The following is a 13,726-nucleotide window of genomic DNA, read 5'->3' on the forward strand; positions in this document are numbered from 1 at the left end:
GGCCACGGCTCCTCCCCTGCAGCAGCTGCTCCCCCCCCCCATACACACAGAGGGGGTTTCCTGCCGTATGGAGACGCCGTTTTAAGTCAGTTTTGTCGGCTGACTCAAAGGACATTTCATGTTCGTGTAAGGAAATACCTGGTCCTTCACACTTGGCTAATATACTTAAGTTATATTTGTGCTGACAAATATATATTTATATATTTAGAGCAGTATACACATGGAATAATGTAAAACACAGGAACCTGAAGCAGACAGATATTCTGGAGTTTTCTGGTGCTAGAAATCCTAAGAAATCCATGCATATGAACAGAAGCCAATAATGAGGAAAATGTGCACACAGGGTTTAAAAATATGTTATGGAGCAAAGATAAACATAGCAGAACCAGGACAATACAGCTATTGTAAAGCATAGATGTAAATAAGAAAGACTTTAGGTAAAAATCCAGTGGAAATTCAGAAAATGTTGACTGACCCACCAAAAAATGTGATGAGTAAGGGGCAGCAAGGAATAGAAGAAGTCATCAGAAGTCAAAGAAATGTGAAAATTAATGTTGGATGCTTAATCTAAGTAAACCTATTTTTACTTAATTAGTTCTTTATGAGCTTGAAGTTTGGAAAGTATCCTGTGCTATTACAGTCTGAAGAAAACGGCTGAGATGAAAGATAAGAGCTTCAAGTACATCTTGCTTTGTCCGTTGCTTACAAAGTGAAAAGAAAACAAGGAGTGAATACAGAAAACAGAACATGCAATCCGTAGTCAGGAAACATGTTTCAACGTCTTCACTGGTAAGCAGAGTAAGCCTTTAAAATACATACGGTTTTTCAGTCGTGATAATATTGAGATGCCCATAGTATGTTCATGCATATGGTCAAACACAGAAAACATAGAAAGCTAATAATTTTATTATTTCTGATGCCCAAACCCTATTTTCTTCAGAACTAACTCACTACTAAATAAACAATCAAACAAATAAATACATAAATCAAATAGTGATAAGGAAGGGGCCTCCATTCCTTTAAAATCTTTCAAATACAGGTAAGTTCCAAACATAGCTTAAATTTTGAGAAAGATGGGTAAGTACTGAGTTCCATCTCTTAAGGGAAGGTCTCAAAGGTTCACCTGTAAGTATTTTCTTGAGAACCTGTACAATGACTTATGTTCAGTAGAACAGAATGTCTTAGGAATGGTAATGGAGAAATCCATGCTAAAAATGTTATATATATCATTGGCACCAATCTGTATATCATTGTCTGAGCCATACTGATTAAAATCTAAATGTAGAGAAGTGACAGCATTTTGTGGAAAAAATGCTTCTTACAGTTCATGACCTTGTGGTATTTTATATGAGGGAAGCACAAACTTTAACGCTTTTACACAACATTGAGAAATCAGAAGAGAAACAGCATTTAAAGACAAAATGAGGCAATCATTTAAGTCACACCAGTAGACTACTACATCTCATGTTTAATGTAATTTGCTTCATATTCTTCAGCTGCAAGAACTTGTAATTTTGTAATCACAATCAAGTGATTATAATTGAGGAACACTGATAACATTCCAGTGCAGACTATTGGTTAATATTTTTTGTTTAAAACAAGTGCAAAACATTGGTGCTCTTTCTCATCTTTTCTAAGCTTCAAATTTGTATTTTTTATATCCATGAACTATACTAGAAACTCAGCTGGGAAGACCTTTTGCACAGAATATGTGAGTGACTGCTGCATTTACTGCTCAGTCAAGCACTAGATCATATACCCTTAAAATAGATTCATCAAAATTGTGATTATTCAGTCCACCAAGTTGCAAAAGAGAGAACAAGAAAAATATGTGTAACAGAACTTAATCTGAGTAAATAAAAGTCTAGTCTTCTCTATTAGGAAGCAATTTCAGTAGAATAAATTAAAGACAAACCATAGGAAATATCTAACCTCACCTGACGAAATATAAATCACACAGAATCACGGAATCACAGAATCACGGAATCACAGAATCACGGAATCACAAAATCACAGAGTATTATGGGTTGGAAAGGACCTCCAAAGATCATCGAGTCCAACACCCCTGCCAGAGCAGAACCAAAAAAACTAGGGCAGGTCACTCAGAAAGTCATCCAGACAGGTCTTGCATGTCTCCAGAGAAGGAGACTCCACAACCTCTCTGGGCAGCCTGTTCCAGTGCTCTGTAACCCTCACAGTAAAGAAGTTCTTCCTCATGTTGAGGTGGAACTTCCTATGCTCGAATTTGAATCCATTGCCCCTCGTCCTATCATAGGGCACAAGTGAAAAGAGTTTGTCCCTGCCTTCTTGATGCTCAGCCCTCATATATTTGTAAACACTAATTAGATCCCCCCTCAGCCTTCTCTTCTCTAGACTGAAAAGCTTCAGGTCTTTCCTTGTAAGGCAGGTGTTGCAGTCCCTTAATCATCCTTGTAGACCTCCATTGGACTCTCTCAAGTGGAATTATGCACTATCTAGTAAAAGTTGAGATTGGCAGGAACTACCAGTAAATTTAATACAGGTTTTGAACTAGTGTTAAATTTTTGTATACTCTAGGTTTAAAATGTCTAAATACTATTTTCTAGTGCAGAATAAGAGTGCTCTTGAAAATTATGTCAGGATACAGCAGGACCCTCCCTTAATTTACAAAGATTTAAATAGTTTTACAACATTGTCTATAATTAACAACATTAAGTTTCAGAAGTCTGTTTTCTCAGGAACGGTGAATGGAAATGAAATACCAAATCTGGGGTGGAAAGAAGATAACTATATTTTACTTAACTGTGGTAATAACTGCAACATTTGGAAAGCCCAGAGCCTCTACTGAGTGGTTTCCAGATGTGGCAGGTGTAGTACTACTGAGTGAATTTAACTAGGTACATAATAAATGGATTGTAATCCTGAAACAGACTCCTAAGCAAAATTAAAATAAATAACAGACATAGTTCCACACTGATACCTTATTGGTACCCTTATGGAAATCATGAAGACAATAGGAAATAGTATATTCTTACAGTGGTTAAAATTGTACGGGTTTTTTTGCTTGTGGAACTCATTGAACCTAAAGAGCAGCTGAGTTAAATGCCTGATAGTAAAATTGAACTAAAGTACTGGGTAATTAATATTGGCTTAACCTGCATGAACATTTTAAAGAGCATTTTTTAAAGGGTAAAATAAATTAGCATTCCATAAAATGCATTCCTAATGTTATTATTTTAATAATCTTTACAGATAAATACTCAAAGGATATTACCTTCCTACTGAATCAGTCCCATGTTGCTGTCTAGAATATTCTCATAGTGTCTTTTTTTTCTTTTCTTTTTTTTTTATTTTTTCTTTTCATGAAAGGAAAGAATGTTTTTACCAATGTTGTACTTTTGTACAGGTCTTACTTTCTCAGTCTCGGTTTCTTCTTGCATTACTGGAAGTCTGTCCTATTTTAGAATAGTTTCAGTCTGTGTCTCATTCTAGTCTCATTCTAGTAGGATTTTGTGAAAATTTACAGTGCAGTATGGAAACCAAAGGTATTGCCCTATGAGTCGCTTTATAAACTTTTTACTTTCATTGAAGCACAGTTACAGGAAATGTGAATACAAGTTCCCAAGAGTCATAAATATTGCAGTTAATCCAGCTTTTCACTGGATACACTGCATATCTACGAATGAGCAAGAATAAAATATTTCTTAATACTTGGAATTTGTGTCCATAATTATTTATCATAAAATATTAAGTACATTTTCCAATTTCAGTTATTATTATATTTGAACAAATAAGCACCAAGATGAATAGATTAAGCACAACAAACCACTAGCAGAAGTAGTTCTCAAAGGCCCTGAAATATAATAAATAATTAATTAAGCATATTGTTTTCCTACAGGACAGTTTGAGATAAAGTGGAAGATGTCACTAGTATTAAATAAAAAAGGAATTTATTTATTAATTTTTTTTTTTCCCCTGTGGTTGACAAATGTAACACAACCTGTCAATCTAGTTATGGAGATATAATTCTACAATGGAAATAAGTTTCTGCTTTCAAATTCATGTTTCTTGGTAATAAGAAGTAGGTGAGAATAAAACTAATGAAAATACAGCACTGAGTTTACAGCAACAATAAATTACGGAAGGTTCTGTGAAAATAAAATTGATAAGAAGTTTATTTTGCTTGTACAAATACTGGTGACATAGATTCAGGTCTTATTCACAAATAGACAAGTTCTTGATTTCACTCTGTTTTGCAGCTTAAGAGAAATAAAACATAATGCAATGTGCTGTGTTTTATTGGCAGTCATGGAGTAAGGACAGAAGTGTCAAAATTTTTCACAATAAGTAACAACAAATGCCTGAGTGAGGTGAGGAGATGTTTGTGAACACAAAGAAGTCCTGAGTAGTTTCAACAATCATCTTCATGAAAAGTTGCACAAAAGCCTTATATGAAGCTTAAACAATTAGAAAAATATTGACTGATTGGTCTATCAGGATAATTTATATAAACAAGAAATCCAACATTATATTTCTACTCTGATTTTCAGTTTCAGAATACCTCTAGACTTCAAGTTATTACTAATTCATAACTACTCAAAGTTTTAGGGAGAGGATGAGAAGAGAAATTGTTAGTTCAATTTATTCAAGAAACTGACCAAGCATGATTTGGTCTAACAGCCCTTGCCAGGGTCAGTTAACTCACAAACGAGGATTCAGTCAATTTGATTTTCTAAGCTGGCTAGCATCCATGCAGAGTCAAATGAAGTACCAGGTTTTAAAGAGAGAAATTGAAAAAAACTGTCTGACTTTGATTTTACAAGGTCTAGATGCATTAGTCAGGATATAGAGAATGAAGGCTACTACATTTCTCTCTATAAACTCTTTGATTGAACACCATATTGGTGAAAAGTAGATTTATAACTGACCAACGTACCCAATATGATACTCACATATGCAAGTATAAAGGCCTGGCACCCAAGGAAACAGTGAACTAAGAACCCTGAGACAGCAGCTTTTTCTGCAAATCATTGCCTGAATAAAGCTAATGGGAGTTCAGGGGACCAAAAGGTCAAGGTAGGAGGTGAAGACTCCTTTTACTAAGCATACAACTGATGTTTTCTTCATTTTTTTTTTTAAATATTTTTTTAATACTGTTGTGAAGTTCATAACCTGGACAAGTCTAAAATACAATCATCTAGCTGGAAAATTATATGTTAATTCTAATGAGAAATAAACCATAACAGGGACATAATCATCCTCAATGATTGACCATAAAGTGTTTCAGTAATGAAAAACACCAGAAGCCTTAACACTTGAGATTAAACACATTGATAGACTCATTCAACCTCATTCAAAGGCCTTGTATGGGAAAGAATGCTGCAACTGCACCAGCCAGCTGTATGATTAGCAATGGAGCAGAATGTTTAAAGATTTGATGGTCAATATACTGCCAGACAAAAGTCAAGAGGGTTTGGAGACTGAAAGGTTTCTCCATCTAGGAAGCCAGTAATTGTTTACTATGCTAGGCATATATATGAACTAGTTTTGAATATGTCTTCTGCCAAATCATTTTGTTATAAAAAATAAATCCTTAGATTTGTGCAAGCTGTCTCACAGACTTTGATGTTGTCATGATGTTTAAGAAAATAGTATAAGTATTGACAGAAATAAGGTCCTTCAGAGCAAATGGAGGAATGCAGAGGTTACTGGAGAGCTCCAGGCATTCTTTAACCAAATATTTCAAGTAGTATTTCATATACCAGACTAGTAAATGAGTTCATGTTATTTGTTTTAAACAAGTAGAAAGCCCTGGTACTCTCTCTCACACCATTCTGATGAATTAAGATTTCCTTACTGTGGCTCAGACAGTGATACGGACGTTGGTACCAACAGTATATTGAACACTTTTTTTAACATGGACTTCTTTATTAGACACTAAACCTGTTAATTCCATTATAAATATTATGCTTTTCATTCCATCTTCCCTTAATGTCATCAGTGAATTTAGAATGTTTTCCCAAGATGATATTTTGTTTTATTCTACCATTTAATTCATCAAGTACAAATAAGAGCTACATATTAATCAAAAGAAATAAATAGAATGGGCTTATTTAAAGGATTATTTTAATTAAAGTATAATTAAAAGTTTTAATAGAAAAAAATCAAAATACTGTATACATTTCCTTTTCTCAATTTCCTTATAATCCAGAAACATTAATGGTTTAAAACCAAGTTTCTGGGGATCCTTTTTCTTAGAAAGTTTTCCGTAAGTTTTATAATAAGAAATGTTTTCCTGAACAATTTTCTGCTGACAGTCTTAGCATGATGGAAAACCTCCAGTCTCTAAGTACTACTGGTAAAAATAGAAATTTTGGAACAAATTTTAAAATAAATTTCTTAGATATAAGACATATTCCCAGTGATGAACATCACAGGCAAGATTAGACTTAATTAGTCTTGGATAGAGTATAGAAAATGTCCACTGATCATGGTAAGAATCAAATTTTAAAAGGAAATAATAATAATATATTTTCAATAAATAATATAATAAAATGTAATTAAAATATTTAAAAATATTAAATATCCTTCACTTAGTAATGTTAAATTACAATAACAGAGTCAAAGAATGTTTGAAATATATAATATACATAGCATGTAGATGTGGCTCTTCAGGACATGCTCTATGGGCATGGTTGTTTTTTTTGTTGGTTGTGTGTTCTTGTGTTTTTCTGGTGTGTGTTTGTGGTTTTGTAGTGTGTTTTGGGGGGGGGATGTCTTCTGGGTTTTTTTGTTTATTTCCCCTGGGTTGATGATTAGCCTTAAGGATCTTAGAGGTCTTTTCCAACCAAAATGACTGTGATTATGTGATAAGGCTGACATGTCACCCCCTGTCATGTCCTATCATGTCATGTCATATACTAATACAATAAAAGACTAGTAATTTTATCAGTAGTACCAAATCTGGGTACAGATATAGCAAAACAAGGCCCAGCATGGAAAAAGTAAGTAGGTATGAGTTGTTTATTTGGGAGGAGATAAGATTTGAGAAAGGAAAAATGCTCAAGCTTGTTAAGCTGGATGGTTGAGCAACAAGAATGAGAAAACAGAAAAAGGAGGATAAGAAAGACAGATAAGTGTGAGCAGCTGTTTGTTCTCTTCTGCATTTACACAGGTGCAAGTACAGCTGCTGCTCTGTGTTGATGTGTATCTGCTCTTCTGACTGGGACTCTGTGGGACTGGAAGAACCCACTGTTTTAGATAACACTGAAAATGGCTCCAGTGGTCCAAGATGGACTGCCAAACCAAGACCTATCTTCCTTCAGCACACAAGTAGAATGATGCATCCTCACTAAGGGTGTTAATGTGGGCTCACCAGAAGCCTGTTTTTTCAAAACAGAGACAAAATCCAGATATGTATGTTACATGTATATGCATATGTAAATGGAGAAGAAGTTTGCATTCTGATTTTTAAACTACAGTGTATAAAACAATATTGGCTCTAGCCTTCAGAAGGAAGATGAAAACTGTAAACTACAGTAACCTTTGCATAATTACAGCACTGTTACTAATGATGCAAAAATATCTACACAATACCCTCAGCCCATTTGACAACTGTATCAGAGAAATAATTAAGTTGCAATGAAAAAAACAGTTTTATGGAAAACCAAATGTCAGTTTTCCAGTCAAATGTTGTAACAGCCATTTAAAAAAAAATCTTTCTAAAAACTTGAAATTTAAAAAGTGCACTCTTGAAATGGTTTACCTATCTGATAATCTCAGAATCTGAAACCAGTTTTTCCTTAAGTGACTTTCCTTAAATTTCCCATGATCCTTCTAGCTTTTTATCTTGTTTGATAAAAAGAGAGGTTATAAAGCATGCAACACCAGCAGCTAGATGTAGACACTGTGATTTAGCAAATACATACACAATAACTACTACAACTATTGTAAACACAGGTACTGAAAAAGATGCAGGATGTAAGGCAAACAACATTGATGCATGTTCCAAATTAATTATTCTTATATTTAAAACCAAAAAAAAAGAGGAAATTTTAACAATTAAATCAAACTAATTTAAATCTGAAATCTCCACCAGTCAGCAGCCAATTAACAGCATATCAGAGATTTTATTTAGGAAAGTTATTAAGTTAAAAACCAAAGTAAACAAACAAAAAATACCCAAGAAAAAAACAAAACTGAAAGTGTTTTTGAAAGATAAATTAAAATTATTGATTATATAAGCCAAAAGTTTTAAAACTTCAAAATCAAAAGCTACAATCTGGAGCATGGAAACACATATAGGTGACAGAATACAACAGTCCTTAATGTCAGGAATAAAATTCACAGAGGTAGAGGGTTACTACTTAAAAACAAGCAATTTAATGAATAAAGTACTACAAAAAATATTATATGTTCAGAATTTGTCTATAGAGGCAAAAGTTTGGTTTTACTTTTCCTATAACCTAAGCATTCATTTGCAAGTCTTTAAATCCATATTGCACATACATAAGTTAATTTCATAAAGCATAGGAGCATCAGGCTCTTAATTATCTTAGGAGTCCTCAAGAGTTATACTTCCTCTCCTACCCTTATGGAGGAAGACAGCAAGACAATATAAAGGTGACGTACACTTCAGCTACCTAATATACAAACTGCTCCTTGTATCTTTCCTTTACTGTTCTAGAGTGAAATCCAACTCAGCACAGTAAACAAACCAACTTTCTGCTTATCTCCAATGTGGCTATGAAATTTATATTTCTTTCTGAAAAGAAATTGTCTTACTTGAATTTGTTTGGTTTTGGGTTTTTTTCATTAGCGAGTAAGTAGGTTGAGACATCACATTTTTTCTATAATTATCTACAATATAAACCATAAATTTTATGGCAGCAGCCCAAAGAGCTCAGTATTACAAACACAAAACACAGCAGAAAGATCATTAGGGTCAGAATGAAGTAGAAACACTCTCTTAATCTCAGCAATGACCTTGAGCAGATAATAACAGTGTTGTCACTGCCAGGCTAGTCCAGAAAGTCCCTTCTTTCAAGTGGGTGCCTTTGCTCTAGCAAGGAAGGCTAGGATTGCAGCTAGCCCTGGCACAGAATCAAATCCAAGGTTTTGTCAACTCTTAAGAACCTGAGGGCCTTAAAAGCTCTTCACATGATCAATACATACACCCAGGAGTATGAAGAGGGTGATAAAGCCCACTCAGACTTTACCTGCTCTCACAGATATTTGTCTCCCCACAGTGGAAATAGAAATGTAATGTGAGCAGTGTCTTATTTTAGGCATCTCTGAGAAATGTCTACAATCATGGCAGATTAATCTGGGCCCAAATAATTACTGCACATCAAAAGAAAAATAATCCTCTGCCTAGTTGGATAACTGCCAAGGAAGACATCAGCACATACAGTTCTGCCTTGGAGAAAGATTGACATGATGACCTTCTGAGGTCTACATCAGCCTCATTCCTTATGATTCTGAGGAAACAGTAATTTATTATTTAATTTATCCTTGCAAATTCAAACTAGGATTTTGGTTTTGTATCAAAATTAGTCTTTTTATTAGGCAAGATCATTGCTATTTTTTCAAGACAAGGTAGTTTAACAGTTTTGAGTAAAACTTTAATTTCTAAGATTAGCTGGCAAAGGTGGGTGTTTCATTTGGAACAGGAATGTTTTTAACAACCCTCTCTTTTAACATGCATTCAAAGAGTACACATTTTCATAGTTTAGATTTGTGCTAGGAAAAAAAAAAAAAAAAAAAAAAAAAAAAAGAGATACAAAGTGAAAAGGAAAATATTTAGAAATACAAGCAAGTACTTCTTATGTCTACTCTCTTAGTAATTTTAGCATGGTACAATTAGAGTACCGTACTGTAATTTGGAGCCATTTGGAAAAGTGTAAACTACCCAATATACGATGACCAACATGGGAAATATATTTATAAACCATCAAATTAAACATATAATTTTATTGATAGAAGAGAATGATTAGCAGAAAACCCATGTTAGCATAGCAAAACAAAAACGCATTTGGGCCTCTTTAACACTAGAGAGTAGGAAATAATTTTCAAGTCTTTAAATAGTTGAAAAGCATACATTTTCCTAAATTTTCATCAGGCCAAAACATCAACACTTGTAACACAAAAGTAAGGCAACAAAGTCGGATTGTATCAGTACAAATATTGGCCTTTAACAATTCTGACATATTGTTTCATTTTTTATTTTTGGTCATTTTTATATTTAAAAAATATATATATAAATGAAATTCTTTTAAATTTAAAATGTAGTAGTTTAATTAGAAGCTTTTTACACAAGAAAAAAAAATTAGATTTTTAAACTTCTTAAATTGTGACTTTTTCAAAAATTGGTAGATATTTCTCATCTCAACAAAATAAGGCTAGCAAAAGGTATTTAAGCTAGAAAATTTCCAACATCTATTTATCTGTTCACACACACTACCATGACATGATTAAAGGAGTATTGATCCTTCATTGAAGACTTCGCACATTTTCTCTACCATAACCTGTAGTTTTTAGGGATTGCATTAGTTACAGATTTTTAGATCAAGAATAACTGTATTTTAAAATTGAATCAACTGAATAATCAAGTATTTAGCTAAACATATTCCAAAATGGTCACACAATGGGTGCAGGTTTGTTCTATCATAAGAACAGGATTTCATAAAGAAGGTCCCACAACAGCACAATGAAAAGGATGTACAGTGTGCCGTTTGCTACATGCAGTTTCTTTATTTAACATGAAAAGCACAGAACCATGTAAACTGAACTGAAATGCGATGTCAATGGCCTCTAGGAAACCAACGGTCTTTTAATGTTCTACAAAACCTCTATGGATTTTTTTTACTTTCTTTTTAAGTTGTACAGAGGTGCAAGGTAGGGTCACAGGACTTTCATACTTTTTAGATCAGATGAGGATTTCTTGGTGTCTCAGCGACAGAATATAAACACACAAAAAATTAAAAAGTTCAAGATAAATACTATATTTTCTCCATTTATCTGTTTAAATTGACTGTCACATGCCTGACCAAATATCTAGTTATGAATGGTATTTTTTACCCATTGGTGATGCCTCTTCTTTTCTCCTCTATTACTTTTTCTTGAAGCTATACCTTCTTCACCCCGAATATTCCCACTTTCTACATTCCAAAATCTTTTGAATATTCTGCTTTGTGCATTTTTTTTTCAGATCACTAACATTGTGGTATTGTTATCAAACACTTTTGTAGTACACGAAGCTGATGCCAACTTATCAACTGCAAATATTTCTTTTCACCTCAAAACTTTGCAAAAGATACTATTTTAACACATACTTTTCTGAATGTTTCACTCATTTTCATTGGAGCAGTATACTAAAACCTTTTAGACCACTGAGAGTTACTGAAAAGCAACTATTTAAAGTGACTTAGAGATATCTACAGGTTTCAGTTGATTTGCTACCATATTACTTTTGCTCAGTTAAAAATCCTTAATTCATGTGAAAATAGTTAACAGACCACTCAGGACAGGTATCATCATTAAGTGTTGGGAAACCATCCAGGAAATGCAAATGTAATAATGTTGCCCAAATATAGCCCTTATGTGCTTTATATTAGCTTGATAAATATGATCAGATAATTACTTCAGTGCTGAGATCACATAGCACATCAGGGGTTTTTTGTATTTCCTGCTGCCACCAAGAGTATGTTAGAGGCAACAGGTATACTGGTTGCACAGTGTAACAGTACAAAGACTGTAGTAGTTTATTGGCTGTATCAATTCCAGTTTTAGCAGTATCATCTTTCTCTTCACCAGGAGTAAAAAAACACCAGATGTTTCCTCCATCAGTATTATCGTAAAAGCTATAGCTGCAATACTCATCTACATCACGTTGTGAGGGTTTCCTGCAAATGTGGCTGTGGCCAGCTCTGGAACCAGAAACCCTCAGGAGAGAGAGAGACCCTCTGCTGTGGCAGGATTAACTACTCCTACGCCACCATGACAGTGCAAGTAGACTTCTTTCTATTTAAATACTCTTTGGCAAACCAGAGCTTTTATTTCACTGTGAAATAATATAAATAATACAAATAAACTTGTCCATTACAGTGACCAGCATAACATGGCTGCCTTGACTCTTTTGTGTTTCTGCATAGATCTTCTAGAAATTGTGGATATTACTTATTTCATTGAAAGGTAGTTGCCCAACCCACTGAGGAAAAAAATCCACAGAACATAGATAACTGTCAGTTCAAATTAGGAAGATATAACTCTTCTAAAGTTTATATTAACAGGAGGAGAAAAAAAAACCCTAACAGATGCACATAAGAACAAATGGAATTAGAACTTCTAAACATGTCATTTTATGTGAGAGTGATGAGAAAGTATTTGGGGTTTTGTGGGTTTTTTGAAGTGATAACAAGCTTCTAAGAGAAATAATCTTAGGGTACAGTTTTTGCCAAATTTTAAACAGAACAACAAGCATACAACCCAGTATCCTGAAGAATAAACCAAAAAAATTTAAAATAGCTATTCAGACCATTTTTTTAACTCAATTCCTAAACTGGGAAACAACCTACAATAAACCAATATTTCATATAGTTTGACTTTAAAAAAGATTAAAATTACTTTTTTTATTGAAACCTCTTGCTGCCTTTAACTAAAATTTCCTTCCAACACATTCAAAAGCATGCAAAGAACTGAATCATTCATCATTCTTTTACCTAGTAGCCGATAGGTTACCTAGGAAGGGGAAGACCTGAGCTGTATTTCTTTGTATGCATTTGCCAATACCCACATATTTTACTACCCTGACAACTACTCTAGGCACTCAGCAAGAAATTGATTTAAACTTTGGTCTCATTCTTTAACTATTTATTTTCCTGGCACTGGTCTATGTTGTACACTTCTGAGATCCAACTCAGAAGCAGCAATCAGTATTTCTGAACAAAGCTTCCTGCACATTGACCTGTGCATTACTTTTTGGAGGTTTGCCACATGTCATTACCCTCCTTGAAATAAAAGGTGAATAAAGAAGAGAGACTTAAGGGTTAGAAATTGAAACTGGAGCAAATTTACTGTAACACAGAAAAGGGAGTAACTCATGGGGGAAGAACTGGTCTCTAAACTTATATGCAGATCTATACAAAAACTGATCTCAGTGATGGCAGGTATAGGTGAGTGAGAGTCCCTTGTGGCAAGGCTGCTTCAGGAGAGGGGTCAACAGCTCCTCACAGCCCCCGATGGAGCTGGATTCTGGAAAGCATGTGGCAAGTTGAAGAACCTTCAAGCAGCAGCAAGGAAAGAAAGGTGCAGAAAACAAAGGGGCTCAGCTTCCAGTTCTCTTGGGTTTTATAGAGTGTAGCAGGAAGTGGAAGAGAGTACCAACCCACATCTGTTCTGACCAGCTCGGGTTCTTTGGGGTCCTAGAGACCCGCCCCCTACTTCCTCATAGGTGTCAGCAACCTGCCAGGGCCACTTAAACCATAATAACTGAAGAGTCAGCAAGCATTAAGACTTATTTGTGAAGCCTTCATTTCACTGTAATTTCCTATTGACCCTTATGATATTACACTTCTACTCTATATTTGCATCTAAAACACTTCCTTTTTAAAGAGTAAACATTCAATAGTGACTTTGGTGATTTGAGAGGTCCTTTTTGGAAAAATCCAAAGTTTGATTTCAAATTAAAAAATATATATATTCTGCCTTGTAAATATGCAAATTAATTTTCAAAATCCCATAGGATATT

Source organism: Chaetura pelagica, unplaced genomic scaffold, assembly GCF_000747805.2.
Source record: "Chaetura pelagica isolate M959 unplaced genomic scaffold, ChaPel_1.0 scaffold191, whole genome shotgun sequence".
NCBI lineage: Eukaryota > Metazoa > Chordata > Aves > Apodiformes > Apodidae > Chaetura > Chaetura pelagica.